Source organism: Nerophis lumbriciformis, linkage group LG03, assembly GCF_033978685.3.
Source record: "Nerophis lumbriciformis linkage group LG03, RoL_Nlum_v2.1, whole genome shotgun sequence".
NCBI lineage: Eukaryota > Metazoa > Chordata > Actinopteri > Syngnathiformes > Syngnathidae > Nerophis > Nerophis lumbriciformis.
In genome coordinates this window covers 19,439,929-19,465,659 of record NC_084550.2, presented here as the reverse complement: position 1 = coordinate 19,465,659, position 25,731 = coordinate 19,439,929, and the positions used below count along the sequence as shown (strand labels likewise).

The 25,731-nt window shown below is 36.8% G+C and overlaps 1 long non-coding RNA gene across 2 annotated transcripts in view; it reads right to left on the bottom strand.

Annotated features, from left to right (window-relative positions):
• Nucleotides 1–4,799: 4,799 nt before the first annotated feature.
• Nucleotides 4,800–25,731, bottom strand: part of LOC133575690 (uncharacterized) — a 68,461-nt gene continuing 47,529 nt past the window's right edge. For both annotated transcript variants that reach the window (XR_009811520.2, XR_009811521.2), the window contains exon 5: nucleotides 4,800–5,496. This is a non-coding gene — a long non-coding RNA (uncharacterized lncRNA). The remainder of the gene's footprint in view (nucleotides 5,497–25,731) is intronic.

The following is a 25,731-nucleotide window of genomic DNA, read 5'->3' as shown; positions in this document are numbered from 1 at the left end:
TCCCCGCTATAATCTGTTTGATGTGCAGAATGAAACATCAATGTCCCCGTGTCTCCGGTGGCAGCACATTGGGCCAAAGACCAGCTTTTAATCCACTATCCGTTTCATGTGAGGAGAAGAAAACAGTCCCGGACGGTACATGTTTATAAATCTTTTAGTGCGAGTGCTCCAGGTAAGCCCTGGAGGGGAGCTTTCCTAAATCTACTGAACGGCTTCAGAACATAAATAGTCTGCTTGTTCAATCGCAGCATTGTTCAAGAGCCCCTCAGACCACAGAACTTTCCTCCAGAAGGTCTTATCTTTGTCCACGTGATGTCAGATGAAACAAAAATTGAGCTGTTTGGCCACAATACCCAGCAATATGTTTGGAGGAGAAATAGTGAGGCCTTTAATCCCAGGAACACCACACCTACCGTCAAGCATGGTGGTGGTAGTATTATGCTCTGGGCCTGTTTTGCTGCCAATGGAACTGGTGCTTTACAGAGAGTAAATGGGACAGTGAAAAAGGAGGATTACCTCCAAATTCTTCAGGACAACCTAAAATCATCAGCCCGGAGGTTGGGTCTTGGGCGCAGTTGGGTGTTCCAACAGGACAATGACCCCAAACTAGGGATGTCCCGATCCAGGTTTTTGCACTTCCGATCCGATACCGATATTGTTTTTGCACTTCCGATCCGATTCCGATACTGACCGATACTGGCCTATCCGAGCATGTATTAAAGTTTAAAGTTATTTAGCCTACTTAGTTGACAGAATCATGTTGAAAAGGGTTTTAGTACTCTTGATAACAACTAACCAGCTGAATTAGGGGAGTTTGAATAATACACAATGGTTGGTAACAAGAAACTGACCTGTTTATTCAAGGATAAACACAAAATAGACAAAATTATACATGACAAACAGAAATGGCATCATTGAAACTAGGGCTGGGCGATATGGCCTTTTTTTAATATTGCGATATTTTAAGGCCATATTGCGATACACGATATATATCTCGATATTTTGCCTTAGCCTTGAATGAACACTTGATGCATATAATCACAGCAGTATGATGATTCTATGTGTTTTGATTGATTGATTGAGACTTTTATTAGTAGGTTGCACAGTGAAGTACATATTCCGTACAATTGACCACTAAATGGTAACACCCCAATAAGTTTTTCAACTTGTTTAAGTCGGGGTCCACTTAAATTGATTCATGATACAGATATATACTATCAGATATATACTATCATCATAATACAGTCATCACACAAGATAATCACATTGAATTATTTACATTATTTATAATCCAGGGTGTGGAGGGGGACGCCGGATGTAAGTGTCAAAAAGACAGCCAAAAGAGTTTGATATGAGAATAAATCTAAAGTTAAAATATAGGGTAGAAATGCATCCATTTGCAGGAAATGTAGTCTTGATTTTCAACATTTTCTTTCAAGGCTTGCATGTCTACATTAAAACCTTCTTCATACTGCATTAATATATGCTACTTTTAAACTTTCATGCAGAGAAGGAAATCACAACTAAAAAAATCACTAATTTTTTCATACGGTTTTAATCTGTAAATTTTTGCCTCTGCATTTTGATGGTGTGGGCGTGTGGCACCGAACGGAGATAAGCGTCTCGACATACGTTACAATATTTGAACAATGATGACGAAAACTGTTTTCTCTGTCGTGTCGGTGTGTCGAAAATTGTTATGCGCTTATTTTTTTATTTGATTTTGTGCGTGGCATATAATTGCTATGCGCAGAGGACGTTTAAACAGTGCGCAATTGCACAAGCGCGCACCTTAGAGAGAACGTTGGTCACACGGCTGCGCTAGCATCACAGCTAACGTTAGCCATGCTGCTACCTCTCTGCTCGGGGAGGGCTTATACGTATGTGACGTATGACGTGACAGTATGTGACGTGTGTAAGAAGGTGCGCTTGCTGTCTGTGAGAAGCACAGACACAGGTAAGAGTGAGAAGAGCCTGTCGTGTAATGCCAGCAGCTAAAAGCAACTACGTTAGAATCCACAGACCTGTGGATGTGTTGAAGGTGTGCTGGAAAATGCGGAACGGAAATTATAGGGAGCAGCAGAAAAGTGGAATGTATTATTTAAATAGGTGCGTTGGAAAACACGGAGCAGAGGTTTTTTTTTTTAACTGGATCTGGATCGGCATTTTCCCATGCCTTGCCGATATGCATTTTTTTGCAAATATCGGCGGCCGATCCGATCCAAATATCGGATCGGGACATCCCTACCCCAAACACACATCAAAAGTAGTAAAGGAATGGCTAAATCAGGCTAGAATTAAGGTTTTAGAATGGCCTTCCCAAAGTCCTGACTTAAACGTGTGGACAATGCTGAAGAAACAAGTCCATGTCAGAAAACCAACACATTTAGCTGAACTGCACCAATTTTGTCAAGAGGAGTGGTCAAAAATTCAAGCAGAAGCTTGTGGATGGCTACCAAAAGCGCCTTATTGCAGTGAAACTTGCCAAGGGACATGTAAGCAAATATTATCATTGCTGTATGTATACTTTTGACCCAGCACATTTGCTCACATTTTCAGTAGATCCATAATAAATTCATAAAAGAACCAAACTTCATGAATGTTTTTTTGTGAACAACAAGCATGTGCTCCAATTACAGAAAATAAGAGTTGTAGAAATGATTGGAAACTCAAGACAGCCATGACATTATGTTCTTTACAAGTGTATGCAAACTTTTGACCACGACTTCATATTTAAAGACACAACTGAGTGTCAGCTTTGTGTGTACTAGGGTTGTATTAGTATAGTATCGCGGTACTAATGAATCAAAAATGGTACTATACTCCGTTTGAAACGTACCGGTTCGCCATATACAGTATATATATTTTTTTTACAGGCGTCGTCGTCACGTCATGACATTGCTGGTTTTACGAGCAGAGGAGCATGTTCGGCAGCGCACAATCACGGAGTACTTACAAGCAGACACGGTCTGTAGACAGAAAAGGGAGAACAGACGCATTTTGGCTTAAAAACTAAAGAAAGGTGAAGTTATAACATTGTAAACGCCCTCAGGAAGAGGTGCTTTAAAACATGGCTAGCTAGTTAGCGGCTAATGTCCATCCGCAATCGGCAGTGTTTTAGCTACTTCTAAATCACTAATCCCCGCCTCCATGGCGACAAGTAAAGTGAGTTTTTTTTACAAGTATCATCCTTGCAGGACAAGGAATAGCTAAACTAGACAAGGTAAGATGATACAATAGCTTACCGGCGTCACAATGTAAACAAACGCCATCCACTGACATCCACTGTAATGATATCAAGTACAAGAGCGTATCTCGTAAATACTAATATGATTACACCGATATTTTATTGCATCACAAAATCTTTTTCGTTTTTTTTTTTTAGATGTATATTATGTTTACAAACTCAGGAAATATGTCCCTGGACACATGAGGACTTTGAATATGACCAATGTATGATCCTGTAACTACTTGGTATCGGATTGATACCCAAATTTGTGGTATCATCCAAAACTAATGTAAAGTATCAAACAACAGAAGAATAAGTGATTATTACATTTTAACAGAAGTGTAGATAGAACATGTTGAAACAGAAAATAACCAGATATTAACAGTAAATTAACTAGTAGATTTATAATTGATTTTTACAGCTTATAATTTTGACAAAATAATAGGTAGATAAATGACACAATATGTTACTGCATACGTCAGCAGACTAAATTAGGAGCCTTTGTTTGTTTACTTACTACTAAAAAACAAGTTGTCTCGTATGTTCACTATTTTATTTAAGGGCAAACATGCAATAAGAAACATATGTTTAATGTACCCTAAGATTTTTTGTTAAAATAAAGCCAATAATGCCATTTTTTACATAATAACACGAGAAAAAGTTGACATTTTGATACTAATAACTAGTGTTTGTGCTAACGGCGTTATTCAACTTCTACTAGCAACAAATAATCTATTTCATTACTTTTAGGTCCGCTACAACGCCGTTGATGTGATTTTATTTATGTCGACGTCAAGAGAGCGGTTCAGCAAGTTCAATACAGGAAATATATTTTTTTACTAGTTGATATCAAATAGAAGAAGAAGCAACATCACCTTGTGACACAGCAGACAACAACATACGCACGCGTGCACAATGGAAGTAATGAACAACAAATCAAAGATTGAAGTGACAAACTTGCCATCCAAACAACACACCGTTTGTTGACAAGAAGATATGACAGCCATTGAAGTACATTCAATTTATTTATTAACTAGAGGTAACACAATCCGGTGAAAAGGTTCATGAATTGATTAACGTGGGCCCCGAATTAAACAAGTTGAAAACTTATTCGGGTGTTACCATTTAGTGGTCAATTGTACGGAATGTGTACTGTACTGTGCAATCTACTAATAAAAGCTTCAATCAATCAATCAAAAGAGCTGAAATCAGAGCCGACACATTGCCACTGCTAACGGCTAAAGCTAACAAACACAGCTCCGGCGTTGAAACCCTCGATGACGTCACACGTCACTTGGCAACAGGCCCCGCCTTTTAAAAGCACAGACAAGCGCACACTGTGCTCAATATGAAACGTCTATCAATAACAATTTTAACAAACATTAAAAAATATATATATTTTTAATAACGTATTAATTACTTTCCCTAATAATTAATTACATTTATTTAAGAGTAATTCCGTTAGTAATTCAATTACTTTTTTGGCAAAGTAACAAGTAACAAATGAAAATTAATTAAAAATAATTTTCAGACTGTAGTAATAATACAATTTGTCACTTCTAACAAAAAGCGGACACTAAGTTTTGATATATAACGTCTATGTTTGTAGCATTTTTTGGTTTGACAAAATAAAAAAATAACAAAATGTCCCCCCACATACTTAGATTTTCTAATTTTGTATCAAATTTGCTACTTTTTTCTCATCCCGTTACATCTTTTTGCTCTGTTTTCTTCAGTTTTAGTTTATTTGGAACATGCATACGATACAATGTAATGTGTAACCTATACGTGCTACAAATCAATATATATGGGGTGTTATGGGCTAGGAACAGAAGACTAGAGTTTCGACTCGGAGAGAGAAGGCAGAGCTTGAATTGCAGTTTGGTTGGCAGCGTGTATTAAAGAATTAGTGATGGACAGCAGATATATACACAACAATGACCATTCAATGGCCATTCAACATGAAAAGCTATTTGAAGAAAAACACAGTTACTATATACATATATACAATTCCAATTCAATTATTTAGTGTCTCTGGATCTTGTATAAATCTCAGCTCTGACTTAATAGAGTTATTGGAAAAAAGGATGGCAGTGCTGTAAGTTAAGGATGAAAATGTGTAGAGGGTTGGCTCGAGAGCCTCCTACCAGCCCAGACAGAACAGGTGGTGGGGTTCCTGGCTGGAATCTTCCAAGAACGATCCTTGGACTAGATGCTTCTTTTCCTTAGCTCGCCATCAAAAAGAGCAGCCTGGTCTGTGTAAGAACCTATGTGTACACAAAATATCTTCATTAAATAACACTAATTGCATTATAAAGTATTCAGAATAGGTTCTAGTTAGGAATGTCCGATAATGGCTTTTTTCCGATATTCCGATATTGTCCAACTCTTAATTAACGATACTGATATCAACCGCTATGTACACAGTCGTGGAATTAACACATTATTATGCCTAATTTGGACAACCAGGTATGGTGAAGATAAGGTCCTTTTTTAAAAAAAAAATTAAAATAAAATAAGATAAATAAATTAAAAACATTTTCTTGAATAAAAAAGAAAGTAAAACAATATAAAAACTAGGGATGTCCGATAATGGCTTTTTGCCGATATCCGATATTGTCCAACTCTTTAATTACCGATACCGATATCAACCGATACCGATATATACAGTCGTGGAATTAACACATTATTATGCCTAATTTGGACAACCAGGTATGGTGAAGATAAGGTACTTTTAAAAAAAATTCATAAAATAAAATAAGATAAATAAATTAAAAACATTTTCTTGAATAAAAAAGAAAGTCAAACAATATAAAAACAGTTACATAGAAACTAGTAATTAATGAAAATTTGTAAAATTAACTGTTAAATGTTAGTACAATTAGTGGACCAGCAGCAATCATGTGTTTGTGAAGGTTTTTTGGGTTGGTGCACTAATTGTAAGTGTATCTTGTGTTTTTTATGTTGATTTAATAAAAAAAAAAAATTTATACAAATAAATAAAAAATAAACGATACCGATAATAAAAAAACTGATACCGATAATTTCCGATATTACATTTTAACACATTTATCGGCCGATAATATCGGCAGGCCGATATTATCGGACATCTCTAATAAAAACAGTTACATAGAAACTAGTAATTAATGAAAATGAGTCAAATTAACTGTTAAAGGTTAGTACTATTAGTGGACCAGCAGCACGCACAATCATGTGTGCTTACGGACTGTATCCCTTGCAGACTGTATTGATATATATTGATATATAATGTAGGAACCAGAATATTAATAACAGAAAGAAACAACCCTTTTGTGTGAATGAGTGTAAATGGGGGAGGAAGGTTTTTTGGGTTGGTGTACTAATTGTAAGTGTATCTTGTGTTTTTTATGTTGATTTAATAAATAATAAATTAATAATAAAATGATAATAAAAAAAAACACTACCGATAATTTCCGATATTACATTTTAAAGCATTTATCGGCCGATCATATCGGCAGGCCGATATTATCGGACATCTGTTGTTCTAGTTCTTTCCTCAATATTGTACAATATAAATCAATATACATGTCAGAATCACAATATGCAATTAAGTGCTAAAATAACCATTAGCAGCATAAATGACCTATACAATTCGGTCAGTGCACTAAACGTGCTTATTATCAAAACACATTCAAAAGTACATTCAATACACAATAGTCATCATTGGTTTAAGTCAGGGGTCGGGAACCTTTTTGGCCGAGAGAGCCATGAAAGCCAAATATTTTAAAATATATTTCTGTGAGAGCCATATAATATTTTTTAACACTGAATACAACTAAATGCGTGCATTTTTAAGTAAGACCAACATTTTTAGAGTATAATAAGTCTCAGAATAACATTGTTATTCGGAAGCTAACCATCCATCCATCCATCCATTTTCTACCGCTTGTCCCGTTCAATAATAAGTAAAATACTTCTTACCATTAATGCGACTTATTGAACAGGTGGGGTAGAAAACGGATGGATGGATTAAAATGCATCAGAATGTTTTATATTTTGAACGTTATTTTTAACTCTGTGATTACCAGCGGAATTATTCATTACTTATCGTGTTAAGCAATGTCAGCTAAGATTTATCTGAGAGCCATATGCAGTCATCAAAAGAGCCACAGGTTCCCTACCCCTGGTTTAAGTCATAAACCTTGTATATGGACGATTGAGAATATGCCACAAAGACTGTTGCAATGAAACAATCGAAGAAAGATTAATGCTAGAGGTGCTATTTTCATAAATATGGACTCACCAACTCCGCTTCCTGCTACCGGCATATAACCAAAGCTGATTGGACTGTGGCGGTCACGTGACTAGGAAGAGCGCAAAGAGTAATAGAAAGCAAGAGCCTAATAGTCTCCGCAAAAGGCATGGATTTGACACCTGCGTTACAAACGCATCACAGATTTCCACTCGTTTCATTACAGCACCTCTGAAAAGGAGTGGGAAGAAGCAGAGCGTATTTAACCCAACCCCCTTTTCAGACCATAGCAATTGTATCACATTTCATTGTTCTCTGTAACAGAACAGTGAATAAATAAATAATATATAAACACTATACCATTAGTAAGTAAACAAATATTCAACACAATCATTATCTAAAAAAAAAGGGTTCATAATTCTTGTTCTGTGTACTTTGTGAACACTTGTAGTTTGAACAGTCTCTTAAACTGAATCATTTTAGTGCTTTGTTTGATTCCATTATTTAATTCCACATATGCTAAAGGTTTTAAGTGTTGTACGTGCATACAAATGTTTTAAATTAGATTATATTTTTCCTCTTTTGTTGAGAAGAGTTGTTGTACATTCTTGGGTAGCAGGTTATAGTTTGCTTTATACATAATTTTAGCTGTTTGCAAACGCACCAATTCGTTGAATTTCAGTATTTTTGATTCAATAAAAAAGGGTTTGTATGTTCTCTATATCCAACATTATGTATTATTCCAATTGATCTTTTTTGTAACACAGTTAGTGAATAAAGTGCACACTTGCAGTTACACTATATTGCCAAAAGTATTTGGCCACCTGCCTATACTCAGGCAACTTGGAGTGCCATCTCATGGAATTGTCCAAAATGTTTTGGTATCCTGGATCACTCAAAGTTCCTTTCACTGGAACTAAGGGGCCAAGCCCAATTCCTGAAAAACAACCCAACACCATAATTCCTCCTCCACCAAAATTCACACTCGGCACAATGCAGTCCGAAATGTAGCGTTCTCCTGGCAACCTCCAAACCCAGACTGGTCCATCAGATGGAAAAGCGTGATTCATCAGTCCAGAGGACGCGTCTCCACTGCTGTAGAGTGCATTGGACTTGGTGATGTATGGCTTAGATGCAGCTGCACGGCCATGGAAACCCATTCCATGAAGCTCTCTGCGTACTGTACATGGGCTAATTGGAAGGTCACATGACGTTTGGAGCTCTGTAGCAACTGTGCAGAAAGTCTTTGCACTATGCGCTTCAGCATCCGCTGACCCCTCTCTGTCAGTTTACGTGGCCTACCACTTGGTGGCTGAGTTGCTGTTGTTCCCAAACTCTACACTTTTCTTATAATAAAGTTAACTTTGGAATATTTAAGAGCGAGGAAATTTCACGACTGGATTTGTTGCACAGGTGGCATCCTATGACAGTTCCACGCTGGAAATCACTAAGAGCGGCCCATTCTTTCACACATATTTGTAGAAACAGTCTCCATGCCTAAGTGCTTGATTTTATACACCGGGCCAAGTGATTACGACACCTGATTCTCATCATTTGGATGGGTGGCCAAATACTTTTGACAATATAGTGTATTTCCCCTTATTTCTACACAATAACTCAGATATGTTAACACTAGTGAGAAGTAGCGAATATGAAGTGATTTTTGGTCCAGAACATGTTTTGCTTTATTCATTATTGACGTGTTTCTTGCTACTTAATGTTGTATATTTTTTACATGAGGTTTCCAGTAGAGATGTCCGATAATATCGGACTGACGATATTATCGGCCGATAAATGCTTTAAAATATAATATCGAAAATTATCAGTATCGGTTTCAAAATGATCGGTATCTGTTTCAAAAAGTAAAATGTATGACTTTTTAAAACGCCGTATACGAACGTAGGGAGAAGTACAGAGCGCTAATAAACCTTAAAGGCACTGCCTTTGCGTGGCGGCCCAGTCTCATAATATCTACGGCTTTTCACACACACAAGTGAATGCAAGTCATACTTGGTCAACAGCCATACAGGTCACACTGAGGGTGGCCGTATAAACAACTTTAACACTGTTACAAATATGTGCCGCACTGTGAACCCACACCAAACAATAATGACAAACACATTTCGGGAGAACATCCGCAACATAAACACAACAGAACAAATACCCAGAACCCCTTGCAGCGCTAACTCTTCCGGGACGCTACAATATACACCCCCTCCCCCCCAACCCCGCCCATCTCAACCTCCTCATGCTCTCTCAGGGAGAGCATGTCCCAAATTCCAAGCTGCTGCTTTGAGGCATGTTAAAAAAAAATAATGCACTTTGTGACTTCAATAATAAATATGGCCGTGCCATGTTGGCATTTTTTTCCATAACTTCAGTTGATTTATTTTGGAAAACCTTGTTACATTGTTTAATGCATCCAGCGGGGCATCACAACAAAATTAGTTAAGAGTTGGACAATATCGAAATATCGGCAACAAAGCCATTATTGAACATCTCTAGTTTCCAGTTCATTTTATCATCAATTACTACATTCAAAAATGTGTTTTATTTTACCTTTTCAATGTCTATTTGTATTTGTGTTTGACTTTCTCTTCTACTGTTACCGAATAGCATTATTTTAGTTTTACTGAGATTCAATACTAATAATATACTTATTTCTTCTGTTATTATTAGTATTAGATTATGTGTGTCTTCTCCTGAACAAAACACGGTTGTGTCATTTGCAAATAATACTAACTTTAAGTCTATTGCAACTTTACACATGTCGCTTATATACAAATTGAACACTTTTATATATAAAATGGTGCTGCTTCCTGCTTTCACTAGTAAAAAAAAATATATTTCTGCATCGAACTTGCGGAACCGCTCTCTTGCTGTTGACATAAACAAAACAAAAAAATAAATAAATAAATAAAGAATAAAGTGCCTGTTGGCTTTTTAACATGACAATGCATAACTTAATGAGGTATGAATTAGCATAACCTGCGATTAGCATAGCGGTTTGTTTGTTTGTTTTTTGACATCTTTTTTAAACAGGAATTATAAAGTATTTGCACGAAATAATGACTGATATCTGTACCCAAACAACTGATCAATGCACCAGCACTACTTACGACATTGATTTGGCAGTTCTGTGTTAAGGATGCGAACAGATTGCTGCTGCTGCTGCTCAACACCTGATGGCTTCCCTCTCTGTCCTTGTGTTGACGAAAACAGGAAGTGACGTACTTAACTAAATTGTCCCACCAGAAACAAACTAAAATGACATTACAAAATAAGATAGTTAACGTTGAAGTATTTTTATAAACATCACAATAACATATATGTAATATTTACATTTTATATACACAGTATATAATATATACTGATATATTATATTTTTATATAATATATACAATATACATCAAGTTATTGCAAAGAGCGTTGTAACAGACCTAAAAGTAATTCATTAGATTACTCGTTATGAGTAAAAGTAACAGCGTTACCAACGCCGGTATTAAATAACAAGCAATAATATATAAATAACTAATAATATATATATATATATAATCATATATTCTGACATTTTTACTTGGGGTGTCAAAACAAAAACTAGATTTTCAAATTAATAGCGATTCTCATTTGTAACGTTTCTTAATCGATTGAAATTTTTTTAAAATCTATGGTAAAAAACATTGATTTTTTTTATTTTTTATTTATTTATATATATATATATATATATATATATATATATATATATATATATATATATATATATATATATATATATATGTATGTGTGGGGAAAAAAATCACAAGACTATTTCATCTCTACAGGCCTGTTTCATGAGGGGGGGTACCCTCAATCATCAGGAGATTTTAATGGGAGCATTCGCATACCATGGTTTATATAGGGCACAGAGTGGGTGGGTACAGGCTGGCCTAGGGGCGTGGGGATTGGCTCATGTGTTACCTAGGAGGTGTTTCCGTCTATGGCTGCATGTTGTTACAATTTCGCTGCGCTTGTTGAGGGATGACAGGTCTGGACGGTAAATAATAAACAGTTTCTCTTTCAAGCATAGGTTGCATCTTTTTTTACCACTATTGTAAGGTGTGCTGGATGCAAGAATTTGCCATGTTATTGAATATTCAACATTATTGTCTTTGAGGTCCCAAATGTGTTTGCTGAGTTCTGTGGTATTTCGCAGGTTTTTGTTCCTGAAAGAAGCCTTGTGATTGTTCCATCTGGTTTTGAATTCTCCCTCGGTTAATCGATTAACCGAGGGAGAATTCAAAACCAGATGGAACAATCACAAGGCTTCTTTCAGGAACAAAAACCTGCGAAATACCACAGAACTCAGCAAACACATTTGGGACCTCAAAGACAATAATGTTGAATATTCAATAACATGGCAAATTCTTGCATCCAGCACACCTTACAATAGTGGTAATAAAAGATGCAACCTATGCTTGAAAGAGAAACTGTTTATTATTTACCGTCCAGACCTGTCATCCCTCAACAAGCGCAGCAAAATTGTAACAACATAGACGGAAACACCTCCTAGGTAACACATGAGCCAATCCCCACGCCCCTAGGCCAGCCTGTACCCACCCACTCTGTGCCCTATATAAACCATGGTATGCGAATGCTCCCATTAAAATCTCCTGATGATTGAGGGTACCCCCCCTCATGAAACAGGCCTGTAGAGATGAAATAGTTTTGTGATTTTTTTTCCCACACATACATATATTGCGCTCTACTACGGTATCGAGCACTATTTTTTGGATAACCTTTTTAAGACATATATATATATATATATATATATATATATATATATATATATATTTGTCCTGTGCAGCCACTCAGGCAAATCACACTTTTGATGCAGATCAGGGGTCGGCAACCCAAAACGTCTAAAGAGCCATATTGGACCAAAAATACAAAAAACAAATCTGCCTGGAGCCGCAAAAAATGAAAAGTCTTATAAGTGTCTTATGTAACTGTTTTTATTTTTTTACTTTCTTTTTTATTCAAGAAAATGTTTTTAATTTATTCATCTTATTTTATTGTATTAATTTTTTTAAGAAAGGACCTTTTTTGGACAACCATACCTGGTTGTCCAAATTAGGCATAATAATGTGTTAATTCCACGACTGTATATATCGGTATCGGTTGATATCGGTATCGGTAATTAAGAGTTGGACAATATCGGAATATTGGATATCGGCAAAAAAGTAATTATCGGACATCCCTAATTGGTACTTTAACTTTTTTTTACCTAGCTTGCCAAAGATTGTAATAAATATATTAAAATGACTTTAAAAGTCTTATATAAGTGTTATAATGAAGGCAACACATGATTTAAGTGTCTTATATTAGCTATAATAGCCTACTATCAAAATGACTATGTGTCGCAGGCTGAAGCAAATCTTCGTTGACAGAAATGTTGAAATGTAATATTTATTCTACACATTTTTACAACATTAGAAAACATTAGTAAATCAGAGGCTTCTCAGAAGGTGAGATAACTCCTGGAAATTACTGGCTTTTAATGTCCAAAGGTACAAATGTGTGTGTCCAAGTTAAGGCTGTCTTATTTTAATATATTTATTACAATCTTTGGCAAGCTAGGTAATAAAAAGTTAAAGTACCAATTAGGGATGTCCGATAATGGCTTTTTTGCCGATATCCAATATTCCGATATTGTCCAACTCTTAATTACCGATACCGATATCAACCGATACCGATATATACAGTCGTGGAATTAACACATTATTATGCCTAATTTGGACAACCAGGTGTGGTTGTCCAAAAAAAAGGTCCTTTTTTAAAAAAATTAATAAAATAAAATAAGATGAATAAATTAAAAACATTTTCTTGAATAAAAAAGAAAGTAAAAATATAAAAACAGTTACATAGAAACTAGTAATTAATGAAATTGAGTAAAATTAACTGTTAAAGGTTAGTACTATTAGTGGACCAGCAGCACGCACAATCATGTGTGCTTACGGACTGTATCCCTTGCAGACTGTATTGATATATATTGATATATAATGTAGGAACCACAATATTAATAACAGAAAGAAACAACCCTTTTGTGTGAATGAGTGTAAATGGGGGAGGGAGGTTTTTTGGGTTGGTGCACTAATTGTAAGTGTATCTTGTGTTTTTTTATGTTGATTTAATTTAAAAAAATAAAAATAAAAAATAAAAAAAATAAAACGATACCGATAATTAAAAAAACGATACCGATAATTTCCGATATTACATTTTAAAGCATTTATCGGATATTATTGGACATCTCTAGTACCAATGATTTAGGTGCGGCGAAATGATCCTCTGCATTTGACCCATCACCCTTGATCACCCCCTGGGAGGTGAGGGGAGCAGTGGGCAGCAGCGGTGGCCGTGCCCGGGAATCATTTTTGGTGATTCAACCCCCAATTCCAACCCTTGATGCTGAGTGCCAAGCAGGCAGGTAATGGGTCCCATTTTTATAGTCTTTGGTATGACTCGGCCGGGGTTTGAACTCACAACCTACCCATCTCAGTGTTTGCTGTGGTCTGGAACAACATGGCACACAATGCTGAAATGCAGCCAATATTACATACAGATAATGTGTCATGAGACACGCAAATATAAATTATATACAAAGAGGATAAAAGTAAAGGATATTAAATGAGCTCAAATATACCTACAAATGAGGCATACTAGCCTAAATAGCATGTTAGCATTAATTAGCTTGCGGTCATGCAGTCACCAAATATGCCTGATTGGCACTCCAACAAGTCAATAACATCAACAAAGCTCACTTTTGCATAAAACGTTTGGTAGACAAAATGAGACAAAGAAGGAGTGGAAGATTTTACATGTAAACAAACTGTTGCGTCACAGTCCACATTATGGTGGGTTCAAGAACCGCTGAAATTAGTAGGACAAAACGACGTTCACCAATTACTGTCATCAGTGATATTAAACGGTGGGGCTTTCTAACAATTGGGAGGGTTTGTGTCATGTTTGTCCTGTATTTCTCTTGTTGCCTTATTATTATTTGACTTTATTAAATGTTTTTTTAATAATATAGAAATGTACCACAGCTGTTTATCTATTTTATGGAGGAATGTAGTTAATCATACAACAGGCATCCAATGTTATTAAAAAGTATTGATTTTGAATCGAGAATCGATTCTGTAGCGAATAGTTACCCCCAAGAATCGAATCGAATCGTGTGGCGCCCAAAGAGTCACAGACCTAATTTTTAACTGTTGTTTTTTTTCTTTTCTCAACAAAACATCGAGCTGCGGGGGCCGCAAATGGCACCCGGGTCGCACTTTGGACACTAACAGGGGGAGGGGATTCACGTGGTCCCATTCGTCGCGGTTTACCTGACACATGAAATGTGACAAATTTGGGGGGCGTGCGCAATTCCAACTTTGACCACGGCGTCGGTCGCTATGTAGCGTGGCGCTTTCCATCATTTTCAGCAGACTGCATTGCAAAAATGGTTACCCCCCCCCCCACACACACACACACACACACTCTTCCCTACTGTATACAGTCGCGATCAAAAGTTGACATACACTTGTAAAGAACATAATGTCATGGCTGTCTTGAGTTTCCAATCATTTCTACAACTCTTATTTGTTTGTGATAGAGTGATTGGAGCACATACTTGTTGGTCACAAAAAAGATTGATGAAGTTTGGTTCTTTTATGAATTTATTATGGGTCTACTGAAAATGTGAGCAAATGTGCTGGGTCAAAAGTATACATACAGCAATGTGAATATTTGCTTACATGTCCCTTGGCAAGTCCATCCATCCATCCATCCATCTTCTTCCGCTTATCCGAGGTCGGGTCGCGGGGGCAGCAGCCTAAGCAGGGAAGCACAGATTTCCCTCTCCCCAGCCACTTCGTCCAGCTCCTCCCGGGGGATCCCGAGGCGTTCCCAGGCCAGCCGGGAGAGATAGTCTTCCCAACGTGTCCTGGGTCTTCCCCGTGGCCTCCTACCGGTCAGACGTGCCCGAAACACCCCTTGGCAAGTTTCACTGCAATAAGGCGCTTTTGGTAGCCATCCACAAGCTTCTGCTTGAATTTTTTGACCACTCCTCTTGACAAAATTGGTGCAAGTTCAGCTAAATGTGTTGGTTTTTCTGACATGGACTTGTTTCTTCAGCATTGTCCACACGTTTAAGTCAGGATTTTGGGAAGGCCATTCTAAAACCTTCATTCTAGCCTGATTTAGCCATTCCTTTACCACTTTTGATGAGTGTTTGGGGTCATTGTCCTGTTGGAACACCCAACTGTGCCCAAGACCCAACCTCCTGGCTGATGATTTTAGGTTGTCCTGAAGAATTTGGAGGTAATCCTCCTTTTTCCTCTCTGTAAAGCACAAGTTCCATTGGCAGCAAAACAGGCCCAGAGCGTAATACTACCACCACCATGCTTGACGGTAGGTTTGGTGTTCCTGGGATTAAAGGCCTCACCTGTTCTCCTCCAAACATATTGCTGGGTATTGTGGCCAAACAGCTCAATTTCTGTTTCATCTGACGTCACACGGACCAAGATAAGACCTTCTGGAGGAAAGGTCTGTTAAATAAGAGTTGTAGAAATGATTGGAAACTCAAGGACAGCCATGACATTATGTTCTTTACAAGTGTATGTCGACTTTTGACCGCGACTGTATTTAAAGGAGGAAAATAAAAAGATATTCCCCTACCTCGGCAAACGGGCGACTGACTAAAGTGAAAAGACTGTTGTGTTTAACAGCTCACGCTCTTTCACGCCCAAACCTGGGGAGAAATAGGCCCTCGGTGTATTTGTGGTGCTGAATAAAGAAAAAGGCCATTACTCTGAAGAATGAGTAGTTTGTCCATCCCTCTAACACGTCCCTCCAGGTCCTTATTATAGCTAACCCCGTCAGTTACTGCCTTTGGAAGACTACGCGCGACTTAATTGCACCGAGCCCACTTACCGGTATATGTCTTTCAGTCTAACGCACGTCAATACCTTTAACATAACTTCATGTCTGCATGGAAGATCGATTTATAGAGAGATGTAATGCATGTTTTAAAATTGTATTTCTCCACTGGTGACAACCAGTGGAGAAATACACTATATTGCCAAAAGTATTTGGGCACCCATGCAAATGATCAGAATCAGGTGTATACAATCAGGCACTTAGGCATGGAGACTGTTTCTACAAACATTTGTGAAAGAATGGGCCGCTCTCAGTGATTTCCAGCGTGGAACTGTCGTAGGATGCCACCTGTGCAACAAACACAGTCCTCGGTCCTAAATATTCTAAAGTCAACTGTCGGCTTTATTGTAAGAAAATGAAAGAGTTTGGGAACAACAGCAACTCAGCCACCAGGTGGTAGGCCACGTAAACTGACAGAGAGGGGTCAGCATATGCCGAAGCGCATAGTGCAAAGACTTTCTGCACAGTCAAACTTTATGTGTCCTTCCAATTAGCCCACATACAGTACGCAGAGAGCTTCATGGAATGGGTTTCCATGGCCAAGCAGCTGAATCTAAGCCATACATCACCAAGTCCAATGCAAAGCGTAAGATGCAGTGGTGAAAAGCACGTCACCACTGGACTCTAGAGCAGTGGAGTGATGAATCACGCTTTTCCATCTGGTAATCTGATGGACGAGTCTGGGTTGGGAGGTTGCCAGGGTAACGGTACATTTCGGACTGCATTGTACAGGGTCCCCTCTTACGACATTATAGCGAAAAAAAGTTTACCAAAAAAATGCATTTTCTGCCATTTTCAGGTTTTGTCGGGACCCCTGATGACGTTTTGAGACATCTTCTACAACAACATCTGAATTGTGCTGCTGAAGCAAGTCCGTTTAAAAAAAAAAAAATTTGCGGAAGAAAGTTTTCCCAAAAAAAGCATTTTCTGCCATTTTCGGGTTTAGTCGGGACTCCTGATGACGTTTTGAGACATATCCTACAACTACAGCACCACTATTGTGCTGCTGAATCAAGTCCGTTTTTTTGAATTTTTTGTAAAGGTCCCCCCTAACGACATTTTAGCAAAAAAAATGTTCCAAAAAATATGCATTTTCTTCCATTTTCGGGTTTTGTCATGACTCCTGATGATGTTTTGAGACATCTCCTACAACTACAGCACCAGAATTGTGCTGCTGAAGCAAGTCCGTTTTATTGAATTTTTTGTAAGGGTGCCCCATTACGACATTTTATCAAAAATAAATTTCCGTTAAATATGCATTTTCTTCCATTTTCGGGTTTTGTCGGGATTCCTGACGACGTTTTGAGACATCTCCTACAACTACAGCACCAGAATTGTGCTGCTGAAGCAAGTCCATTTTTTCTAATTTTTTGTAAGGGTCCCCCCTAACGACATTTTAGCAAACATTTTTTTTTTTGTAAAATATGCATTTTCTTCCATTTTCGGGTTTTATCGGGACTCCTGATGACGTTTTGAGACATCTCCTACAACTACAGCACCAGAATTGTGCTGCTGAAGCAAGTCCGTTTTTTCTAATTTTTTGTAAGGGTGCCCCCTTACAACATTTTAGCAAACATTTTTTTTCGTAAAATATGCATGTTCTTACATTTTCTTACATATACGGGTTTTGTCGGGACTACTGATAAAGTTTTGAGACATCTCCTTCAACTACAGCACCAGAATTGTGCTGCTGAAGCAAGTCCGTTTTTTTGAATTTTTTTACGACATTTTGGCAAAATATTTTTTTTTTGTAAAATATGCATTTTCTTACATTTTCGGGTTTTACCGGGACTCCTGATGACGTTTTGAGACATCTCCTACAACTACAGCACCACAATTGTGCTGCTGAAGCAAGTCCGTTTTTTTGAATTTTTTTCACGACATTTTAGCAAAATGTTTTTTTTTTTCGTAAAAATGCATTTTCTTCCATTTTCGGGTTTTATCGGGACTCCTGATGACGTTTTGAGACATCTCCTCCAACTACAGCACCACAATTGTGCTGCTGAAGCAAGTCCGTTTTTTAAAATTTTTTGTAAGGGTCCCCCCTTACGACATTTTAGCAAAAAAAGTTTTTCGTAAAATATGCATTTTCTTACATTTTCTTACATTTACGGGTTTTGTCTGGACTCCTGATGACGTTTTGAGACATCTCCTACAACTACAGTACCAGAATTGTGATGCTGAAGCAAGTCCGTTTTTGGGGAATTTTTTTACGACATTTTAGCAAAATATTTTTTTTTTTTCGGAAAATATGCATTTTCTTCCATTTTCGGGTTTTGTCGGGACTCCTGATGACGTTTTGAGACATCTCCTACAACTACAGCACCAGAATTGTGCTGCTGAAGCAAGTCCGTTTTTTTGAATTTTTTATGACTTTTTAGCAAAAAAAAATGTTTTCGTAAAATATGCGATATCTTCCATTTTCGGGTTTTATCGGGACTCCTGATGACGTATTGAGACATCTCCTACAACTACAGCACCAGAATTGTGCTGCTGAAGCATGTCCGTTTTTTTGAACTTTTTTACGACATTTTAGCAAAAAAAAATGTTCGTAAAAATATGCATTTTCTTACATTCTCTTACATTTACGGGTTTTGTCGGGACTACTGATGACGTTTTGAGACATCTCCTACAACTACAGCACCAGAATTGTGCTGCTGAAGCAAGTCCGTTTCTTTGAATTTTTTTACGACATTTTACCAAAATGTTTTATTTTCGTAAAATATGCATTTTCTTCCATTTTTGGGTTTTATCGGGACTCCTGATGACGTTTTGAGACATCTCCTACAACTACAGCACCAGAATTGTGCTGCTGAAGCAAGTCCGTTTTTTTGAATTTTTTTACGACATTTTGGCAAAATATTTTTTTTTTGTAAAATATGCATTTTCTTACATTTTCGGGTTTTACCGGGACTCCTGATGACGTTTTGAGACATCTCCTACAACTACAGCACCAGAATTGTGCTGCTGAAGCAAGTCTGTTTTGTTGAATTTTTTTCACGACATTTTAGCAAAAATATTTTTTTTTTCGTAAAAATGCATTTTCTTCCATTTTCGGGTTTTAACGGGACTCCTGATGACGTTTTGAGACATCTCCTACAACTACAGCACCACAATTGTGCTGCTGAAGCGAGTCCGTTCTTTTTTATTTTTTGTAAGGGTCCCCCCCTTACGACATTTTAGCAAAAAATGTTTTTCGTAAAATATGAATGTTCTTACATTTTCATACATTTACGGGTTTTGTCGGGACTACTGATAAAGTTTTGAGACATCTCCTTCAACTACAGCACCAGAATTGTGCTGCTGAAGCAAGTCCGTTTTTTTGAATTTTTTTACGACATTTTGGCAAAATATTTTTTTTTTTGTAAAATATGCATTTTCTTACATTTTCGGGTTTTACCGGGACTCCTGATGACGTTTTGAGACATCTCCTACAACTACAGCACCAGAATTGTGCTGCTGAAGCAAGTCCGTTTTTTTGAATTTTTTTCACGACATTTTAGCAAAATTTTTTTTTTTTTTCGTAAAAAAGCATTTTCTTCCATTTTCGGGTTTTATCGGGACTCCTGATGACGTTTTGAGACATCTCCTACAACTACAGCACCACAAATGTGCTGCTGAAGCAAGTCCGTTTTTTTTAATTTTTTGTAAGGGTCCCCCCTTACGACATTTTAGCAAAAAATGTTTTTCGTAAAATATGCATTTTCTTACATTTTCTTACATTTACGGGTTTTGTCTGGACTCCTGATGACGTTTTGAGACATCTCCTACAACTACAGCACCAGAATTGTGCTGCTGAAGCAAGTCCGTTTCTTTTAAATTTTTTACGACATTTTAGGAAAATATTTTTTTTTTCGTAAAATATGCATTTTCTTCCATTTTCGGGTTTTGTCGGGACTCCTGATGACGTTTTGAGACATCTCCTACAACTACAGCACCAGAATTGTGCTGCTGAAGCAAGTCCGTTTTTTTGAATTTTTTATGACTTTTTAGCAAAAAAATTTTTTTTCGTAAAATATGCGATATCTTCCATTTTCGGGTTTTATCGGGACTCCTGATGACGTATTGAGACATCTCCTACAACTACAGCACCAGAATTGTGCTGCTGAAGCATGTCCGTTTTTTTGAACTTTTTTACGACATTTTAGCAAAAAAAAATGTTCGTAAAAATATGCATTTTCTTACATTCTCTTACATTTACGGGTTTTGTCGGGACTACTGATGACGTTTTGAGACATCTCCTACAACTACAGCACCAGAATTGTGCTGCTGAAGCAAGTCTGTTTTGTTGAATTTTTTTCACGACATTTTAGCAAAAATATTTTTTTTTTCGTAAAAATGCATTTTCTTCCATTTTCGGGTTTTAACGGGACTCCTGATGACGTTTTGAGACATCTCCTACAACTACAGCACCACAATTGTGCTGCTGAAGCGAGTCCGTTCTTTTTTATTTTTTGTAAGGGTCCCCCCCTTACGACATTTTAGCAAAAAATGTTTTTCGTAAAATATGAATGTTCTTACATTTTCATACATTTACGGGTTTTGTCGGGACTACTGATAAAGTTTTGAGACATCTCCTTCAACTACAGCACCAGAATTGTGCTGCTGAAGCAAGTCCGTTTTTTTGAATTTTTTTACGACATTTTGGCAAAATATTTTTTTTTTTGTAAAATATGCATTTTCTTACATTTTCGGGTTTTACCGGGACTCCTGATGACGTTTTGAGACATCTCCTACAACTACAGCACCAGAATTGTGCTGCTGAAGCAAGTCCGTTTTTTTGAATTTTTTTCACGACATTTTAGCAAAACATTTTTTTTTTTTCGTAAAAAAGCATTTTCTTCCATTTTCGGGTTTTATCGGGACTCCTGATGACGTTTTGAGACATCTCCTACAACTACAGCACCACAAATGTGCTGCTGAAGCAAGTCCGTTTTTTTTAATTTTTTGTAAGGGTCCCCCCTTACGACATTTTAGCAAAAAATGTTTTTCGTAAAATATGCATTTTCTTACATTTTTTTACATTTACGGGTTTTGTCTGGACTCCTGATGACGTTTTGAGACATCTCCTACAACTACAGCACCAGAATTGTGCTGCTGAAGCAAGTCCGTTTCTTTTAAATTTTTTACGACATTTTAGGAAATTTTTTTTTTTTTCGTAAAATATGCATTTTCTTCCATTTTCGTGTTTTATCGGGACTCCTGATGACGTTTTGAGACATCTCCTACAACTAGAGCACCAGAATTGTGCTGCTGAAGCAAGTCCGTTTTTTTGAATTTTTTGTAAGGGTCCCCCCTTACGACATTTTAGCAAAAAATGTTTTTCGTAAAATATGCATTTTCTTACATTTTTTTACATTTACGGGTTTTGTCTGGACTCCTGATGACGTTTTGAGACATCTCCTACAACTACAGCACCAGAATTGTGCTGCTGAAGCAAGTCCGTTTCTTTTAAATTTTTTACGACATTTTAGGAAATTTTTTTTTTTTTCGTAAAATATGCATTTTCTTCCATTTTCGTGTTTTATCGGGACTCCTGATGACGTTTTGAGACATCTCCTACAACTAGAGCACCAGAATTGTGCTGCTGAAGCAAGTCCGTTTTTTTGAATTTTTTGTAAGGGTCCCCCCTTACGACATTTTAGCAAAAACATTTTTCCGTAAAATATGAATTTATTACATCTTCTTACATTTACGGGTTTTGTCGGGACTCCTGATGACGTTTTGAGACATCTCCTACAACTACAGCACGAGAATTGTGCTGCTGAAGCAAGTCCATTTTTTTGAATTTGTTGTAAGGGTCCCCCCAACGACATTTTAGCAAACATTTTTTTTTCGTATAATATGCATTTTCTTCCATTTTCAGGTTTTATCGGGACTCCTGATGACGTTTTGAGACATCTCCTTCAACTACAGCACCAGAATTGTGCTGCTGAAGCATGTCCGTTTTTTTTTATTTTTTTCACGACATTTTAGCAAAAAAAATTTTTTTTCGTAAAAATGCATTTTCTTCCATTTTCGGGTTTTATCGGGACTCCTGATGACGTTTTGAGACATCTCCTACAACTACAGCACCAGAATTGTGCTGCTGAAGCAAGTCCGTTTTTTTGAATTTTTTTACGACATTTTGGCAAAATATTTTTTTTTTGTAAAATATGCATTTTCTTACATTTTCGGGTTTTATCGGGACTCCTGATGACGTTTTGAGACATCTCCTACAACTACAGCACCACAATTGTGCCGCTGAAGCAAGTCTGTTTTTAAAAAATTTTTGTAAGGGTCCCCCCCCCCCTTACGACATTTTAGCAAAAAATGTTTTTCGTAAAATATGAATGTTCTTACATTTTCTTACATTTACGGGTTTTGTCGGGACTCCTGATGACGTTTTGAGACATCTCCTACAACTACAGCACCACAATTGTGCTGCTGAAGCAAGTCCGTTTTTTTGAATTTTTTTCACGACATTTTAGCAAAATATTTTTTTTTCCCGTAAAAATGCATTTTCTTCCATTTTCGGGTTTTATCGGGACTCCTGATGACGTTTTGAGACATCTCCTACAACTACAGCACCAGAATTGTGCTGCTGAAGCAAGTCCGTTTTTTTGAATTTTTTTCACGACATTTTACCAAAATATTTTTTTTTCCCGTAAAAATGCATTTTCTTCCATTTTCGGGTTTTATCGGGACTCCTGATGACGTTTTGAGACATCTCCTACAACTACAGCACCAGAGTTGTGCTAATGAAGCAAGTCCGTTTTTTTGAATTTTTTTATGACATTTTGGTAAAAAAATTTTTTTTCGAAAAATATGCATTTTCTTCCATTTTCGGGTTTTATCGGGACTCCTGATGACGTTTTGAGACATCTCCTCCAACTACAGCACCACAATTGTGCTGCTGAAGCAAGTCCGTTTTTTTAAATTTTTTTACGACATTTTGGCAAAATATTTTTTTTTTGTAAAATATGCATTTTCTTACATTTTCGGGTTTTATCGGGACTCCTGATGACGTTTTGAGACATCTCCTACAACTACAGCACCACAATTGTGCCGCTGAAGCAAGTCTGTTTTTTTAAATTTTTTGTAAGGGTCCCCCCTTACGACATTTTAGCAAAAAAAGTTTTTCGTAAAATATGCATTTTCTTACATTTTCTTACATTTACGGGTTTTGTCTGGACTCCTGATGACGTTTTGAGACATCTCCTACAACTACAGTACCAGAATTGTGATCTTGAAGCAAGTCTGTTTTTTTGGAATTTTTTTACGACATTTTAGCAAAATATTTTTTTTTTCGTAAAATATGCGATATCTTCCATTTTCGGGTTTTATCGGGACTCCTGATGACGTATTGAGACATCTCCTACAACTACAGCACCAGAATTGTGCTGCCGAAGCATGTCCGTTTTTTTTAACTTTTTTACGACATTTTAGCAAAAAAATGTTTTCGTAAAAATATGCATTTTCTTACATTCTCTTACATTTACGGGTTTTGTCGGGACTCCTGATGACGTTTTGAGACATCTCCTACAACTACAGCACCAGAATTGTGCTGCTGAAGCAAATCCATTTTTTTGAATTTTTTGTAAGGGTCACCCCTAACGACATTTTAGCAAACATTTTTTTTTCGTAAAATATGCATTTTCTTCCATTTTCGGGTTTTATCGGGACTCCTGATGACGTTTTGAGACATCTCCTACAACTACAGCACGAGAATTGTGCTGCTGAAGCAAATCCATTTTTTTGAATTTTTTGTAAGGGTCACCCCTAACGACATTTTAGCAAACATTTTTTTTTTCGTAAAATATGCATTTTCTTCCATTTTCGGGTTTTATCGGGACTCCTGATGACGTTTTGAGACATCTCCTTCAACTACAGCACCAGAATTGTGCTGCTGAAGCAAGTCCGTTTTTTAAAAAAATTTTTACGACATTTTAGGAAAATATTTTTTTTTTTCGTAAAATATGCATTTTCTTCCATTTTCGGGTTTTATCGGGACTCCTGATGACGTTTTGAGACATCTCCTACAACTACAGCACCAGAATTGTGCTGCTGAAGCAAGTCCGTTTTTTTGAATTTTTTTTAAAATATATATATTTTTTTTAAATATGCATTTTCTTCCATTTTCGGGTTTTATCGGGACTCCTGATGACGTTTTGAGACATCTCCTACAACTACAGCATCACAATTGTGCTGCTGAAGCAAGTCTGTTTTTTTAAATTTTTTGTAAGGGTCCTTACGACATTTTAGCAAAAAATGTTTTTCGTAAAATATGAATGTTCTTACATTTTCTTACATTTACGGGTTTTGTCGGGACTCCTGATGACGTTTTGAGACATCTCCTACAACTACAGCACCACAATTGTGCTGCTGAAGCAAGTCCGTTTTTTTGAATTTTTTTACGACATTTTGGCGAAATATTTTTTTTTTGTAAAATATGCATTTTCTTACATTTTCGGGTTTTATCGGGACTCCTGATGACGTTTTGAGACATCTCCTACAACTACAGCACCACAATTGTGCCGCTGAAGCAAGTCTGTTTTTTAAAATTTTTTGTAAGGGTCCCTCCCCCCTTACGACATTTTAGCAAAAAATGTTTTTCGTAAAATATGCATTTTCTTACATTTTCTTACATTTACGGGTTTTGTCTGGACTCCTGATGACGTTTTGAGACATCTCCTACAACTACAGCACCAGAGTTGTACTAATGAAGCAAGTCCGTTTTTTTTAATTTTTTTATGACATTTTGGTAAAATATTTTTTTTTCGAAAAATATGCATTTTCTTCCATTTTCGGGTTTTATCGGGACTCCTGATGACGTTTTGAGACATCTCCTCCAACTACAGCACCACAATTCTGCTGCTGAAGCAAGTCCGTTTTTTTTAATTTTTTTACGACATTTTGGCAAAATATTTTTTTGTGTAAAATATGCATTTTCTTACATTTTCGGGTTTTATCGGGACTCCTGATGACGTTTTGAGACATCTCCTCCAACTACAGCACCACAATTGTGCTGCTGAAGCAAGTCCGTTTTTTTAAATTTTTTGTAAGGGTCCCCCCTTACGACATTTTAGCAAAAAAAGTTTTTCGTAAAATATGCATTTTCTTACATTTTCTTACATTTACGGGTTTTGTCTGGACTCCTGATGACGTTTTGAGACATCTCCTACAACTACAGTACCAGAATTGTGATGCTGAAGCAAGTCCGTTTTTTTGGAATTTTTTTACAACATTTTAGCAAAATATTTTTTTTTCGTAAAATATGCATTTTCTTCCATTTTCGGGTTTTGTCGTGACTCCTGATGACGTTTTG